The sequence below is a fragment of the Thermobia domestica genome, chromosome 5 (assembly GCF_964235325.1).
Source record: "Thermobia domestica chromosome 5, izTheDome1.hap1.1, whole genome shotgun sequence".
In the NCBI taxonomy this organism is placed as follows: domain Eukaryota; kingdom Metazoa; phylum Arthropoda; class Insecta; order Zygentoma; family Lepismatidae; genus Thermobia; species Thermobia domestica.
This window is the reverse complement of record NC_137458.1, coordinates 88,829,225-88,848,431: the sequence shown is the minus strand read 5'-3', so window position 1 is coordinate 88,848,431 and position 19,207 is coordinate 88,829,225.

The window sequence follows — 19,207 nt, the reverse complement described above, 5'->3', positions numbered from 1 at the left end:
AAATGATATCTATACATAGATTTACATCCTTTTATCATTACTGTACCCAACTATACTATCTTATTCCTATTAACTATGAGAATTAATTAATTACAGCCATCTACAGTATATGACGAATACTATCAATTTTACTCAACTAAAATTACTAATTCCGTGGAGTATGGTTTATGATTGTCTTCGGCAGTGTGCTTACTGTCAAATATTTTCTTTTGACCTTACGGCACCATCCCGTCATTTCCTCCGTTCTTTAAGGAAATCACCTTCATGTACGGGGATGGATTTCTAAGAACTTGCAATTGGAGCATGACATTATTTCATAAGCCTTTCCCTTCCTTTTATGTCAGGCTAAGGCATCATCCCACCATTCATTCCGAGTAGGAATTCCGCGGCTAAGCGCTACACAGGAATGAATATTTAAAGTTATTAATAATTAGTAGTCTCCATTGAATCACACCATATGACACGTTAATTCGTTTCGAATGCGAGTTTCCATATTGTACACTAGGGAAGAAAAACGAGTTCGGAATACTTCGCGGGGTTACATGTCCCCACACCATTTTCTCCTATTTGCCTATAATCGCACTGCAGTGTACACTTTTCAACATTGTTCCAATGCATGCAGTTGGCTTTTAATAGTATTATACGATTTGGATGGAATATTCAACAGAACAACACCCAGAGTTCCTCTTACGGCATCGAACCTACAACTTTCATTGTGACATTCCCTATTTCCATTGAACAATATCTTAATCATACTATTATATGTTCTTGGAAATTAGTGTTACGTCATTAACACGTTCTGATGTGAGCTTTATTTTTCGTCGCAACAAAAATAAAAAGGAAAGCAGTGTTATCTTGTTGATAAGCCAGTGTTTTGGTTGAACGGAGGGAAACCATTTTGTTTTAGGTGACGTATGCTTCGTAACTCGTTGGGTGTTTCGATCTGAGGACAGAGGCACTTGCAATGTAAACAGAACGAGCTAGTGGTTGATTGCGAGCACATACCAAGAGATTAAACATTTCCAGTAATTACATTCCATTTTAATTATTTAACGCATAATATTATTATAGTGGCGGGCCAGCCCCAAAATATATTTAAGTATAAATTATTCAATACAGTGGATTCTACCCCGTTTTGAATGCCACCATGAAGAATTATGCTTCTCTTTATAACAGCTTTCTTACATTTTCAATCTCTTGTACTATGTCTCGCACTGCATACCAAAGGGGTGGTGTTCGCCTATCCCAATCATTGAGTATTACAGTTAGTGAAATTTAGAGTAGTACGGGCCGTTCCGTAGAACATTACAGAAGTGCAAGAATATTTCTAACTTCGATTTATGTCTCTTCATCCATCTTTTTAACATTAATTTGAGAGGGGGTAGTACGAATCTTTTCTTTACATATCCTAACCTCTTTCATCGGGAATTACTTGTGTTAAATTGTACAGCGCTCTGTTTCTTTCTTCAAACCTCAGAGAAAGAGGGATGCGTCTTCTTACTGTTTAATGATGTTAGTCGGTATACCGTTGATTATTATTGTTATTAAGACAATCGCATCTTTCTTTCTACATGTCGGCATTTCCAGTTTATGCTCCCCTCTTTCGGTAACCCATTGTCATTTCTCACTCCAGTTTTAATGTCATTGCCCTATTCTTCCTTCTACCTTAACTCACACGCTACACTGAACACTCCATGTTATTATGTTTCCCAACCTTTTTATCCTCCCGCATTAAGAGCACCTGCATCATTCTTCCCCTCTTTTCCCTTCCTAGTGTTTCCGTCTATCTCGATTGCATTTATTGTACATATTAACTAGCTCTGACGGTAACTTAGGGGGCCTCTTTCTTATGCTGGCGCCTAGCGCCCTTTCCAAGGAGGTCGCATGAATTTAGTCTTTTCTTTTTCTTTCTTCGGTGTATTTATCGACTAATGCCTGGGCCTTTCGGACACATTCCACGGCTTTTCCGTCCCTTATCCGTAGTTCCACACCACCTTTGTCATATTCGGTGTAATAAATTTCAGATTCACTTTCTCTGCTCCAATCGTCATCGTACCCTTCCGGATTAATATCCGACTCCACTACCATCTCCGATCCTGATGAGATGTCATTATCATCGTCCTCATCGACTAGCGGTCCTAGCAGTTTGGCCACTGCTGTGACTTCCTCATCACTGGGGTCTGGGTCCTCTGGCGGAGTTTTAGTTTTAGTCTCTACGCGATTGCCCATTTATTTTGTCGGTTTTTCTTCCAGAAGTCGCAACGCAAAAGAACATGTTTAACAAACATTGCGGTTATGGGGATGGACTCCAAATCGGGGCGATGGGAGAGGGTTGAGGGCCACAACCCTCTTTTCAATATTTCCGCTTGATCCAAATTGTTGAACAACGTTATTGTAATTCCTCCATTATCGTTATATACAATCGGACACGCCGAAAATTTTCGAGATCCTGATCGTAACTCTAGAGAAGGGGTGAACTCCCACATATAAGTGTCGCGTTTGGGGGTCAAAGATATCACATTCCGCTAAGATCGGGGCGGAATGCGCATAGTCCGTGGTGCAAAAGTATTATACGTTACTTCCTCATCTTCACTCGAGGGACATTGGGCTCTATCACCCTATACAAATCTCTCTCCTATACGTTCTCTTCTTCTCTGAGAGAAATCTCAGTCACAGATTGCTGACTCGTACTGGGAGTTCCAAGGTAATCACTTTCTGCAAGCTTCTCGCTACTGCAGGATGGTTCGACTACTTTCTCCGTGTGTTCCGCATCAGACGTTTCGGCTTTTGTTGTATTGTTTGATAATCGAGTGGGAGTAGCTGGGGACGGAGAGAACACTGAATTCACTTCGACTTGATTGGGTGGTTGATTCTGCTCGCCAGTCTGGACGTCTGTCCGTTCCTCCGTCGGCTTAGCAGCACCTTGTTGGTCTGAACCCTGGGTTAGCGTGTCAGATTGAGTATGAGAACCTTGTGTTTGAACTTCATCTTGTGTACTCTGTCTTGGTGTCGTGGCCTCACATCGACGTGATAGTGGCTTATGTCTTTCCTTCGAGTTTTTCACAGCGTACGATTCTTGACTGGTGCTGGGCACTGACCCAACCACAGCTTCATTATATTTCGTGGGTGCAGTTGCGATGGGGTTTTCTATATTAGTCAGTGGACCTTGTTTTACAAAACCAGAATTCCAGAAAACCCTTGTACTATTTCGTCTGTGCTGTGTTCGCCAGGAGCTGTACTCCTCGGATACGGGACATCGTTGGCGGAACTGTTGCACTTCCCTCCTACGTCTATTATGGGGATTCCAAGACCATATGGGACAGATCCACTCGTTTTTCGGGTGGAATCTCACTAGCAAGCGGAGGTTCGAAATATACCCTGCTTTGAATATTTCCCTTTTTATGTATGGTTTCAATATGATCTTTCCAAAGAGAACTAGCATATAAATTCAAAAGTCTGCTCCCAGAATCACATCATATGGAGACTTCGTATCTAACAAAGCCATGTTAATGAACCTGCGTATTGCTGGTCCTGGTCGGTCTTTTAAGTAGAATAACACTTGTATCAGAGGTAGCTGATCGGACAAATGTGGGCCAACATCTAGTACTGTGACCTTTGAAATAACCCTGCTTCGGGAAGATTTTCGGTAAGAAGGCTGGTTTCAGGATCTTGCCCCACTATCTACTAAGGCAATGCTCGTTCGGCCCCCGATTCGTTTCCAAACGTAGGTAACACCTCCTATCCACAATCCAATTCCTACTCCTTTCGTTCTAAGTTCAAATAGGGTACCATTTTCCCCTCGGTGAAGACATGGCTTTGAACTGCTCCTTCCGTGACACTTCTTGCTCAATCTCGTCTTCCATCTGAGGGACGAGTCCTACCCTCTCTCCCTTAATTCTAGGGGACATCCAAAAACCACGTTCTCGCAACTGACTGAGAGTTTCAACTTTTCCGAATTTCTCCAAAAGAGGTCCAGTCTCTCCAACTAGATGTTTTTTCGTCCACGTTTTGTAACAACTGGGATAACAAATACGGACGCCGACCGGCTAAAATTCTATAGTTTACCTCGAGGTCCGTTGATGTTCTTCATAGTCTACGGAAATCTCTAATTAACCGGTAAATAAACGCTTAACTGCATTCTACATTTACTTGTCTCATATTTACACTTTGCTCTAAACGCGCCTTGTACTCAAAAGATGGAAACGCGTTCTTTAAAAGTCTTTGAAACTCATCGTAACTGATAGATTCTAACGGTTCTATTTCTAACGAATACCAGTCTAGTACCGGTCCGCTCAGATATGCGATTACGTAAGGTATTTTACATTCGTCATCTCAGCTATATATACGGGCTACAATAGAATATTCTTCTAGGAACCGATCCGCACTCTCCAAGGGTGAACCACTAAATTTTGCTAGCTTCAATTCGGGACAAACACGCGGAAAATCTCCCTCAGATTCAATTTCCGAACAGATAGGGGAATCTGGATGCGGTGGAGGACTTGGGATGGGTGGCCTCTTTTTTCGTGATATTCATCGAGATTTGTCCTGCGTGTCCGGCAGGTTAGACAAGGTATCATCATTATTCGCAACTGGAGGTTGATTATTACTTTCCATTTTTGGATTAGAAGTTTCGTTATTCGCTGGTAATTTAATAATATTGAAGCTCATTGTCTGATTTGCCGGGCTGATCCATACGATCTGCGTACTTTCATCCGGCTGAGGTACCACCAGAGGTTTTGCGGGACCACCTGACAAAGGACCGATATCGGAGGTCTATGAAAGCTTAATATGAACTTCAGGGAACAGAGGCGCGCCAGCGAAAGAAGTTAAACTGAGCGATTGATTATCCATTTTACCCTTGCGTTATTTGCATATTGTCTACAGGTAGTTTAACATCTGCTGAATGTGCAATGCCCAGGTGGAGCATTCAGGGCTCTCCTGATGTGGCAAAGTAGCACTAGAAGCCACGTTTCCCGTACCATTGCCAGCATGTTATTCTTCAGTAACGTCGCTATCCAAATACCGTTTTAAAATCCATACCGGAATCGTCTGCGCACTTACCGATACAAACACTGGTAATTGTTCCTCTCCACGGCAGGCGGCCGCACTAGTTGTTCAGATTTTTAGCATTAGTGTCCAAGCCTCGTAACGCTAATTCAAGATCTTCTCTATCAACGCACCTATGGTCGTCGGCTATCGGGGAACTGCCTGCTACATAGTCGGTTTGTATTGACCGTGTAACATGTTTCTAGTTTCATTCCCTTTATCTTCTCTTCAGTTCGTTCTAGAATTGTGGTTAAATTAGTTAAGTCTTGTGTCGCATTCTGGATGGAGGAGTAATTTCCTCTGTCACTTCTCGATGAATTGTTTCATTCAGCAGCGACTCCGTATCCGAAGAAGGATTGGGGTCATGTATGCCAGTGGACGCTGAAGACTGAAAGACATACTTGGGATACCTCCCAAACTAGGAAGACGGGAGGTATCACTAAGAATGTGGACGACAGAGTAGGCCGTCATGGTCGGGCCGGCTGAAACCGGTGTGTCGGCATCCTTCGTGCTTCTACTCGGTCCCTCCGTTTCCCGGTTTTCTATTATCGTGTCTGCGTCTTCGAACAGAAGTGCGTTACTTTGACCTTTCTCCATTAGTTGAGCTGGTGATTTTTTCTTCCAGCTTTGCATCGCCAGGTGATTGCACTGAATGAGACTCCGTATCTAACTCCCAGGTTATCTGCGGGGTCTCAATTTTCTCTTTAAACGATTCTAATTCTTCGTCTCCACTGCCTGTAAACCCGAGAAATTTTCGATGAGCGGGGACAGGCTTTTCTTTCTTTTACTGACATAGCAGTAACCGAAGACTGGGCATCGTCGACCGGACTCCAGGAAGCTATCAGAGTAAGTTCGGAACCTTCTGTCTCTATCTCAGTCATCGCGCGCGGTGCCGGAGATTGTGCCTCGATGGGGAAGCCGTGTTCTGCCCATGTATCATTAAACTTTTTGTGTTTCTTATCAAATTTCCATCTTCTCCATTGAGCGTCGCGAGTTCCTCTCTTCCAAATCTGATTACAGGTCGCTTTTGTGCAGTAAACATTACCAAATTCATCGATACAAAAAGATGCTCATGATTAATTTCGTACCATAATTTCGGAATAAATTTCCTTTCTATTTTGCGTAACGTTTCCCGGAAATTCATGATTATTCCCTGCTAACGAACACACAGGGAAAAAATTTATAACTGTAAGATAGCGCCTAACACTAAACTACTGCTGGTGCGCGAAATACTAAGCACACATACCTAAAACAATACCTAAAACATATGGTACTTACGTGAGAAATGAAGAATCCATTTTGAACGTAAACATCGGTTAAATTCTCAGCACTTGGATAGACTACACATACCACATATTAATTTCTTTCGTTTTACCATAACTTGACACTATTCTTTCTATTATAAATCAGGGAACGAATACGTCTCTTTTTCACTTAACACCAAACAAAATACAAAACACAAATATCAGTTGTATATAGGGGATCATACATTTGAGGCAAGAGGCGGTAAAAGTACAGTAACGCAGTTGGCGCAAGACAACTCAAATACCCGGCGCCTCCACCAATTATATTACGGAGGTCCGTAACATATAAGATAAGCATTAATGTATGGTGGGTTGGGGTTTTGATACATGGCGTAGCTTGAATAGTGCCTGGGTCAAGACACTCCTAGTACATCTCGATTTCAGCCGAAAGCTTGGTTGAACTCAACCGGTCGAATCGAACTTCGGGTGAACCCGAAGTGTAAGGGATTCTTTATTGAGCCCGGCGTCCATCATGTACCGTCGAGACCCAGAAATGGTAGAACATTGAAGTTAATCACTAAGCTTTGCACCTACGAGAGGTGGACTATCGAAACACTGGAATTTGAAGATTGCACCTTCATACAGCATGTTTTCCAACATAGGAAAGAAATTGACCTCTTTGCTACGTATCGTTTCCTAAGGGCTTCTCTAGAAATTAAATTCATCCCCTCGATTAAGTAGATTTATTAAAGAAATATCTTTAAAAAATACAAAAATGTGTTAACAACATACCACTCAGCTAAGGCCGAGAATGATACTCTCGATTCTAAATGTTCAGTCCAACTATGGTTAGTTTTTCACATAACCTTCGTGCCTGTCATGAATTTCTTTGGAACACTAGAAATAATCATAGAACAAGCTGTTCAGCCTTTCCATCGATCTCGGGCCAAGGTTCAGAAAGCATTGAGAAAATTTTAGAGAAATATTAACAATCATTGTTGGTTGTTTATGTTCCCAATAGTTGCCCAAAACTAAGATTTAAGAAAGCTGGAAAAATTGAAATAAATCTCAAAATGCACAAAATTTGCTCGGAACAACGGGAAAATTACACACTCGGCGAACATTATTAATATTGGTGCTAATAGTTTTAATTTCAAGCTTTCAGCAAAAGACGAGTACGGTTCAGCTCATTCCGAGACTATCTCACTAAAACATAATGAAAATCTATAAAGTTGTTAAAATTATTCTTAAACTCTTGAGTTTTCTAGAAATCAAATTACAATCACATTACGCTGAACTGGGGTTAGAACTGTGATTTAGCTAGATTTTCCGCATTATGACTCCTTTACTCTAGCATTAAGCCAGACTATTTCTGTTTACAGTACATAGACTTCCATATTGTGCCCAGCTGGGCTGGGTTCTGTTATTGCTTGCTGACACAACCGACCAAGACGGCTAAAAATAATAGGGAAGAACTTTCGATTTCTTTAGCCTGCCATGGGCAAGCAGAGACTAAGTTCACTCTTAGAATCGCTTAATTGGTAAAAGTTCCTAACTTGGGCAAAATTCACCTTAGAACTCACGCTTTTGGACGGAGGAGGAGGTTGCTTACTCTCGGTCTTGTTCCTAAGTTGGCGGACATGAGTGTATGTCTACTACCTTACTGTCTTTAACATCCGCGCGCTAATTATTTTCCTTACATATTTGCTAGTGTTCGACTCACCTTGTGAGTTCTATCACGGAATATTCTCCTAACAATGCGAACAACGCGTACGCGAACAACAGACACTGCGAGAGAGCTCCTGAACGACCCCGCGGGGCTCTGAACTCGCGTTTATATATTCGGAAAGTAAGATAAATATAACCTTGGCTCGGCCCACAAAAGGAGGGATAGAATTTCTGTAACCTTGGACACGCCTCTTTAGAGTGAGATGAAAGAAGACACAACAATAGAGAGAGAGGATATTATTTCCGTATTTGTCTGAATACCGGAAATTGCATCTTTTCATGAATTCCTGCAAAACCCATTTTTTTTATCAACACAAAGGTTTATATGGGAAAAGAGATGGAATTTGTTGAAGAGAACAACGATTTAGCAGAATTCATTAAAGTAAATTTAATGGGAGAGAATATTCTCCATATCGTCCAGATCAGGTACTGATCGTTTACAACAGCGTTTTTTCTTCTTATCTGTGTTAAACATCGGAGATCGCCGTTAATTCTGCTTGCCATCACTCACACACCAATCTTTTTTCTTACCTAACACGTCCTCTATTTATCTATTGTATTGCGTTCATTACACCCCTAACGCAAAAGCCAGGAATCCAGGTTCCGACCGGTTCAAAGTTAGTTTACGACCTTTCAGTGATTTAATTTGAACCTAGAATAGAACTTTTACACATTCGGTATGATCATGCATACCGTCGGCCAAGATTCCTGTTGCGTTCAGCCAAGTGTAACTCAGTTAGTGTTATAGTTCGTCCTCCTATTGTTTGATTTCACAAACTTTTAATGTGTACCGAGTTCGACTGGGAGTCAAAGCAGGACGCTTCTCATTCCTATTCCAACCCAGCAGAAAAGCGCTGTTTTTCCATCATGTTGTCGCTGAGGTTTTAAGATGAACATAAAATTTATCCACATTATCGAATTATTATCATGTTTTAAATTTTTATTTTTTAGTTATTCTTTTCTGTTTAAACACTGTTTAAACTTAAAAAGAAGTAAATTTCTTATCTGTTCGCCCTTCGGGTGCTAAACTCAGCGACGATTTTCGCCTGCATTCTATATTAATGTTCATCATTTGTGTCTCTCTCAGCTTCACTTATCTGGGATACGTGTGTTTGATGCCCGGTTACAAATCAAGACGGGGCCGTATCCTGAAAGCATAGAGCCCAAAATTTGTATCTTAACACTTCATCGTAAGTGTATGGGACATGTATAAACAAGATGAAAAATGATTTTTCCTCATTTTCCTGTTCTTCCTTTCCTCATGCATACACAGACATCTGTATGCATAGTGCCGTTATTCTGTGTTGATCAAATACTGGAGTAACATGTCGATGAATGCTTGTGCATCACGTTTGGATACTGAGAAAGAATACTTGTTAAATGTTGAATATGGTCTTATATCAATGAAAACTAAGTTAATTCTTATTGGACTGGATATTGATATATTTGAACCAGTGATTCGTGTTGGTAAAGGGCTTGTGTTTCGAGTGAAGTTAAATTTGGCAGAGTGAGAGAAACTTGTACATTTGACCCCATTTGTTTCGGACGACTTAAATTCTCAAGTGGAAATTATATTTATAAATTCTGTTGGACGGAATAATGAACTCTTGGTGCGAAAACTAATGGGTGAAAAATTAGTGTTATTAGAGAAGAAAGGAAAACTTCATGCTGCTCGAAACACTGTGTATCTAATTTCAAGTGAATTTCTTTATTTCTTGGAAATATTACCGTGTATTGAACATGTTGTGAAAAACAGTAAAGCTTTCAGTGTTGTGCTACGTGAATATTTTGACTTGTGTACAGATAGTATTCGCGATCATGTACAATCGCAATGTCTTACATGTAGAGGACTTGCCGGAATTCATACACGTGTGGATGAACAGAGTATTATTAATGGAATGAACATCGGTTTTCCAAGTGTATTTCTTATTCAGAACAGTGATATGAACATTGATGGTGAAGGATTAAAATTGGAAATGAAAGTATTTTGCAGACAAAACCTCATAGTTTCAATCATGGCTGAATTATTTGATAGTGTAAAAACATAGCCATGGTGGAAGAAACTGATATTCAACCTTTCGAGGATATCGATGAGATGGACTTATGTTCATAAAGAAAATTGATTTGTTTTTTAATTTAAACTGAATAATGTAGTAATAAATTTAGTGCATTTAGTAATAAAAATATAGTGAAGTTGAAATGTTCTAATTAGAAAAATGTGTTTTGTGTTCGTTTAATACACTTGAGTGTAATAGGATTTTTTATTAGTGTACTAATGTTTTTATGCAAAGAAAATCCTATCATATTTTCCTTGTATACTATAAGTATTATTTATAATAATGAATTCACATACTTGAATTGTTTGTTAAATAAAAGAAAACGTTCATATTTGAATTCGTTATTATAGAACTCTGTCTTATGTATGATATGCCATTTTTATTTCGAAAAAAAACATTAAATAATTAATGTTAAATTTTAAAACAAAATCCTATCATAATAATAATAACAATATTGAATTCACATACTTGTTTTAATTTACGAAAGAAAAACATTAAATATTTGAATTCACTGTTATTTCAGTTATATGATTACATCATTGAATTTAAAAATCAGTTCGGGATTCTTTTTCAAAAATGTTATATATATATATATATATATATATATATATATATATATATATATATATATATATATATATATATATATATATGGAAAAATAAAGTTAATATGAATAGAGAAAAATATGAAATATTAACATAAAAGAAATGTATATTAATTATGAAGTAGCAAAATTGTACTTACCACACACACGGGAGGGTCTCACAAGTTGTCGCTAAAATCTGATTGCCACATAGCACATCTGATAGAACATCATGAGAAATGAAAATGAGCAAAATTTAAGGTGCTATGGACGAGAAGGATAGGAGCTACGGGGATTCAAAATTTGAATATCCAAAAATTATATCATGGAATTATGTACGTTTAAAGTAAATATCTTGAAAACCGTTAAACCAATCAAAACAAAAGTTGCACAATATAATGAGAATACAATGCCCTATCGAAAACCATTAACAGTGTTGCCAACTTAGCATTAAATATTTTGTTTGAAATAGCACTATATACAAGTGTGCACACATTTAAAATGCACTATTATCACTAAACAAAACAGTGAAGTGTAGTGGTACAGTGTTGCACACAATTGGAGCTACGTGTGCTGAAAATGTACAATGGAGAAGTATGATATATGGCAACAGATGGTAATAAAGGGATCTGGTTCTCATATTACGAATTTAGTTCAAATGCACAATACAGATAGTATAACATAGCAAAATGTCAGCAGTGTCACAAAATATTGATGCACTTGAAAAACGGAATTGAGTAATGCCATTTTTACGTCCTGTGTCAGCTCCGAATCTATGTAGGAGTGTAAAGTGGGATCCGAATCACTATGAAAGAGAAAGATTACAATGAAATGTAAGGTGAAAAGTACAACAAAAAATGTTCGAGGCGGGATTGGAACCCGCGATGCCTAATGTGTTGGTTGTCTAGCCTTCTAGACCACACGGCTATCCTGGCCGACTAGAAACGAAATGAGGTAGTAATAAAATAATTATATTTCCAATGTGAATATGGTAATATTACAGTGTATGAACATAATCATATGATATGTAGCAGAGGAAGTAAAAGAATATGTCACTTATCACGAAAGACAGGAACCGAGAACTCTTCCAAATATTGGTAAGATAATCGAAAACCAGTTTACAGTATTAGAAAACACGTGTTTCTTTCCTCGCGTGTATCATTTTGTTTTCGCGAGTTGTCTACTTATTCATCGGTGATTTTGTAGAAGTATAATGCAAAATCCTCACTTGTTTCTACTGCCTTTCTTTATTACCAACTGTTGCCACATATCAGACTTCTCTATTGTATATTTTCGGCACACGTACTCCAATAGTGTGCAACACTGTACCACTATACTTCACGGTTATGTTTAGTGATAATAGTCCATTTCAAATCTGTGCACACTTTTATATAGTGCTATTTTAAACAAAATATTTTATGCTGAGTTGGCAACCTATGGCCTTCACCTATGACCTTCACCTATGGCAACACTGTTTGCGGTTTTCGATAGGCAATTGTGTTCTCATCATCTTGTGCAACTTTTGTTTTGATTGCTTTAACGGTTTTTTTAAGATATTTACTTTAAACGTACATAATTCCATGATATAATTTTTGGATATTCAAATTTTGAATCCCCGTAGCCCCTATTCTTCTCGTCCATAGCACCTTAAATTTTGCTCATTTTCATTTCTCATGATGTTCTATCAGATGTGCTATGTGGCAATCAGATTTTAGCGACAACTTGTGGGATCCTCCCGTGTCAGTTAAATTGGTTTCCAAAATTATGCTTTATGTGGAACCTACGTTAAACCTAAAAGAGAGAGGAAGAAACATTAAAATACGATAATGGATGTATCACTAAATAAAAGAACTAGAATAATGAAATTTTACCTAACTAATACGAAAGAAAGAATAAACTAAAACCTTAAGTCAACCATTTGTCGATCGAAAAATGAATTTTGGAGTTTGATGTAATAAGGGCGGAAGCGAGTTTACACCCTTTTTGCATCAAACGCATTTGTGGTTCTTTCCATGCTTGTTTCGCTTCCTGGTAACAATTCAATTCAATCGGAATAAAATGCACATTACTTTGTTTTATGTAAGAAAAACACTACTTAAATTTTCAACATCGTTTTTCTCCAACTGCATGTTTCAGACCTACGCCCTTATTGTATCAAACTCCTCAATTGTATGGATATTGTCAAACATAAGAACAAAGGATTTTTTTATATTGCAGCCGCCGAATATACTTTCAAATTATGAGATAGGAATAGGAGAAGTTAAACAAATTATAAGTTATTTTCTAACCTGAATCTGTAACAACCTATGTCATATGTACGAGGTGTGGCAATAAAATATGAGGCTGATGTCATACATGTGATGTATTGCAAAGAAAGTTACAATTGACTGTTATCCGCATCAATATACTTCTCTTCCTTATCTATACACCGCTGCATACGTTATTTCCATTGTTCAAAGCAATGCTGTAGGTCATCAGACGTCACCCTGTTCAACAACTCTGCCGTTTTTCGTTTCACCTCTTCCACAAACTGAAAATGTGTTTCCTTCAATGCATTTTTCACTTTTGGGAATAAATAAAAGTCACATGGAGCCAGGTCTGAGAATACGGAAGATGATCGAGCACAGGAACGCGCTTGACCGCTAGAACTGCTTCACGGAAAGGGCATTATGGGCAGGTGCATTGTCTTGGTGGAAGATCCATGCATCATTCTTCCACAAATCCGTTCTCGTCCTTATTCTTTCCCTCAGCTTGATTACGACTTCTTTGTAGTAGGTCTGATTCACAGTTTGACCCTGAGGCATCCATTCAGTCATGATGATACCCCTGATATGAAAGAAAACGATAAGCATTGCCTTCACTTTTGACTTGCTCATTCGTGCTTTTTCATTCTTCGCGATGTGGGAGACTTCCAGTGCATGGATTGACGCTTACTCTCGGGGTCATATTGGAAAATCCATGTTTCATCGCATGTTCAAGTAAAGAGTGCTGACATTCATCTTCTCTTTCTATGTACTCACACAAAATATTAACAATTTCGTCTTCGTTACATTTGCTTGGTCTACCAATTTTTCCTGTTGCCGCATTCCTGAAGTTGATATAGCAATTATGATGGTATCTGGCTTCCGCAGCTGGTAAGTCAGCAAATTGCACCCTATTCTCACGACTTCACTTAAATTATCATTTCGCTTATCACATAAACTCAAAATTTCATTTTTAATTTCAATTGTCTGCACAATTGACACGCGTTTTCTTCTATTTTTAAGTAATTTGGCTTCAGGTAATAAAACTTCGCAAAAAGACAACAGGTTTTGTGGTTAAACTTAGGTGAAGACGTTCTCGTTAACGATTTTGTGGAACTTGATTGTTCATTCTCTTCGATATCGAGCTTCCTTTTCCGAACCCTAATGGTACTTGGCTTAGTGTAATAATTCCTACAAGTCTTATGTACTTTCAGTTCATGAAGATGTGCAATCTTTTCCCAAATCCCATCTTTCACTATTTTGCTTGTTTCTATGATGGTGGCTATACCTTTAGTTACAACTTCAATGCGTCCCTTATTTAAATTATCATCACAAAAAATACATGTATCCTCGTTCATTTTGCAAAACTTTCACATCACAGTCATTATTAACAATGAATGGGTAGCTAAACAAGCTTGATAAACTATAAATACATAATTATGAAGTTCAAAGTATGTTTGATGTTCAATTATTCTTCTCACTTATTTACTTTCGTTCCTCAGCTTAGGAAGAGAAAACTTAGTTGGTAACACTACAATGATTTAGATGCAAACCTAATAAATTTCACCTCACAGGTGCAGGCAGCCAGATAAAATTTTTTCAGATAAAAATTCTTTGTAACATGTAATGTCTCGATCACTAACAAAACAATTCAAGTTATAGACGTATTACTATATATTGATGGAAAGTTAATATAATAATGTTATATATACTCTTTAAAATGATATTGACAAACAAAATACCTTAAAATATCCAGTATTTCAAAGACGTTCACAACAGCTTTCAACAACTTTCCGACATTTTTAGTATGAAAAAAAGTGTAGTCAACTCTACCTTATGTAAAAGTACCAATCTATCTACCATGCCTTCTTAACTTGTTAAGCAAACAAAAAAAAAGAGGCACAAAAAAACCTTCCAAACTTTTGAAAAAAATTAAATTAGGCCTAAAGTCGTCTTGATCGCCATTTCATTTCTTCTCTCTTCTATTATGGTAGTGTGACAGCTCGACAATATTATGAACACTCTAATTGTTTCTGGACAGACTGGAAACATCCAAAATTAAGTTTAAAGTCTATCAGTGACTATTTACAATATTTTGATCTTATTTCCATGCAGTGTTGCCTCTCTATAACACCAATAATTCAAAAGAGGGAATTTTTAGTGTAAACTTTCAGAAAATTCCCTCCAGTACTTCCTTATATTAAACACTTTAAACAACAACTGTACAAGAATTTAATGATCTTATTGTAATTCGAGACATGAATAACTCATATTATAACTGCGGGTGTAGTGATTAAAAAAATGTGTTTGCGAAACGTTATTCTAGAGTTCTTTATGCAGTACAGACAAACGCAATTAAGAAAACTAAAAATTATTATTCCCTTTGGTTTCGTCACATTAATGTGTTCATGAGCATTCTGATAATTTACCAGTGCTATTATCGAACTACTTTACACACTAGCAATATTATTTCATCATAATATATTCGCGCTTATTTGTCGTTTTCTTTAGAAATGGAACATACTCGTAAATTGTTTATATTAGTCCATGTGAACATTTACAAATTGGCTGAAGTGTTTTGAGCACATGAGTTTGCATTTAAACCAACACATGAACAGATGTGGTCTCACAGTAATGATAACAAACTAGTTATAGTGGCTTATTACTGAATAAAATAAAATGAAGTTTCTACTTTTATGTTCCACGAATATGTCCTGTAGGCAAATGAAGGCGGATGATTAATGAGAGTGAATGATTATAAAAGAATCGGTGGAATGGTTATGTGGGAGGAAAAGTCTGAATTGGGAGAGAACCCACGAACACAATGTTGTCCATCACAAATTCATATGGCTTGAATTCGAACCAGGTGCCAATCACACTAGAGGTGAGCACTCCGCTATTGATCCACTGTGTCCTTTGGTAATGAATCTTGTGATTTATATCATGACGAATAATGAACGCAATATTCTTTCCAGTGAGTGAAACAATATAAGAGAAGTCAATCTACTGGACGAAACTTAACAAAGGCTGAACGCTTAAAACGTTTGTTTTTATGTGTTTTTTTTTTACTTGTGGACCTCAGGACACAAAACACAATACTTTCACGATATAACCTTTTGCAAATGTATTACCATATACCAAACATTAATCATCTCAGAGCTGAGGGCAGGCTTATAGCCACTCAAAAGATGTAGGGGGGCCTGTAGATGTTAGGGGGGTTAATCCAACCATATTATAGTTCATCGCCATATTATGGTTTATTTGCAAGCCTACCTTGAAAAGCTTAGGGGACAGTAAAAATTTAGGGGGGCAGCCTACCGGGGATACTGGCCTATCTGAAGGGAAGAAGAATATAAATTAACTTATGTTTGTATACCTTGAACACTATTTCGTGTGAGGTTATTGAAAAGAAAAAGCTGAAGTTGTAAGGTAACAACATACGTAACACAATGAATTTCTGTCAATATTACTCTTGTTCAGGCTCGAAAAATCCTGGACGCCAGTTAGTCAAGCCGATTGGAAATAGGAGACTGGCTCATAAATAAATTAAATCAAAAATAAAATTATGAAGACCCATGTATGAATTTGTATTATTATGGTGCCTAGGTTTGAGAACCGGCGTCTAGGTCAGAAGAAAAATTCTCGAGCACTTATCTTGTTTATGATGGTCTTTCGGCAGCCAAACCATCTGCCTGCATCTATTCGCTACAGCTACTTTCAGCTTCAAACCACCGCGGTGACCACAAAAGCATTTCTCTTGTAGAAATATATGAAAGTAAAGCGCTATACAATACGATTCTTGTAGCATTAAGATAAGAATAGCCGTAGCAATGGTGTGGGGTGACCGATTGCTAATATCCAGAGTAAATAGTAGAAAAATGGAATATGGATGGAATGAAAGGATGTAATAGAATATGAATATTTTTCAAGGGATTAAGAACTTTTTGGTGCATAAAGTGCTTATTTGTAGCCGTGGCATAATAGCATGAAAATTAACGACAAATCTTCAAAATAAAGGAAAGCTATATGATGGCCTAGATATTCTCAATCTGTGCATGAACTGATATAGTGCTTAGGCTCTAATGTTTTTGAGGTAATACAATAGTAATCCTCCTTAAGTGTATAAGTATCTAACGTGGGTTCCTGTCACCACGGCATGGCGCGTCCTCAGGTTGCGGATCGAGGAGAAGGCCTCTAGATATAGAGGTTAGCTGCGAATATACTGAATAAGCAGTCGCGGACAGACGACTAGGAGTGGTCCTCCAGCTTGGGGGTTTGGGTAAGGCTAACACCCTCATCCTGTAAAAAAGGTACTTGTTCAGAAACATTCACAAAAGCCTCGGACAAGGACTGATAACTTGGCACGACATCAGCAAAAGAAAATGGACATGAGATTTGGAACATGGAATATTAGAAGTCTTTATAGGGCAGGCGCGTTAAAATCTGTAACGAGTGAGTTAGAGAAATACAGGATGGACTTAGTAGGAGTTCAGGAAGTTAGGTGGGAAGGAAATGGATCTGAGAATTCCGGAAATTTTACGTTCTTTTACGGGGAAGGAAATAAAATCACCAGTTAGGAACAGGGTTTTTCGTTCACAAACGAATATTATCAGCAATTAAACGGGTTGAATTTGTTACTGACAGACTTTCTTTTATTACTCTTAAGGGACGGTGGTGTGATATTATTGTTTTAAATGTACATGCTCCAACTGAAGATAAGGGTGACGATATAAAAGATACTTTTTACGAAGAAGTGGAACGGATATTTGACCAACTCCCGCGATACCATATGAAGATTCTATTAGGGGATTTCAATGCGAAGGTAGGACGAGAGGATATTTTCAAACCGATTATAGGGAACGAAAGTTTGCATAAGGAAAGTAATGACAACGGTATTAGACTCGTGAACTTTGCAACATCCAAAAACCTAATCGTGAAGAGTACAAAATTCCCACATCGCGACGTTCATAAATACACTTGGACATCACCAGACGGAAAAACACATAATCAAATTGATCACGTTTTAGTAGATAGAAGAAGACAGTCTAGCATAATTGACGTCCGGTCGTTTAGAGGGGCTGATTGTGACACTGATCACTACCTGGTAGCAGCGATAATACGGGAGAGATTATCGTTGAATAAATGTAATACTCAATGTCCGAAAACGGAGAGATTTAATTTAAAGAAATTAGAAGAGAGCCAGGTAAGAGAGGAATACCAGATTGAAGTTTCGAATAGATTCTCGGTTTTACAAGACTCGGAGTGCACTAGTGTTGAGGATACTTGGATTGAAATTAGAGATAGCATTAAAAGTTCAGCAATAGAAAAATTGGGACACGCGGAAATACGTAGGAACAAACCATGGTTCGACCAAGAATGCATTAAACTAGTAGAGAAGAGAAAACAGGCAAAATTACGGTGGCTACAAAATCCGAATGAAATAACTACACAAAATTTCGCAGATATCAGGCGGGAAACTTCCAAAACTTTTAGAACAAAGAAACGGGATTTTTTGAAAGCTAAAATTAAGGAACTTGAAGATAATAGTAAAAATAAAAATATTCGGGACATGTATAAGGGGATCAGCGAATTTAAGAAAGGCTATCAACCTCGTGCTTATATATTAAAGAAATCTGACGGAACAGTTCTCACTGATACGGATAGCCTCTTAAATAGATGGAAAGATTTCTTTGACGATTTGCTGAACACGCAGCCAAAAACTAATGTGCGTGGAGAAAAGGAGATACACACCGCAGAACCGTATATTCCAGAACCCAATCGAATAGAAGTGGAAGCCGCTATAAAGAAATTAAAGAAACACAAATCTCCGGGTGTAGATGAAATTCCGGCTGAGTTAATTTTAGCTGGAGGCGAAAAATTGTGGAACAAGATACACAAACTCATTCTCCTTATCTGGAACAAGGAAGAATTGCCACAAGAGTGGAAAGAGTCAATCATTGTTCCAATTCACAAGAAAGGCGACAAAACTGACTGTAATAATTATCGAGGCATTTCTCTTCTGTCAACATCCTATAAAATCCTTTCAAATATTCTGTTAGCAAGATTGACCCCATACGCAGATGAAATTATTGGAGATTATCAGTGCGGATTTAGACGAAATCGATCAACTATCGACCAAATATTTACCATTCGCCAAATACTCGAAAAGAAGTGGGAATACAATACCCCGGTACATCAACTATTTATTGATTTTAGAAAGGCTTACGACTCGGTTAGGAGAGAAACATTATACAACGTTCTTACAGAGCTTGGAATACCGAGAAAGCTAATTAGATTAATTAAGA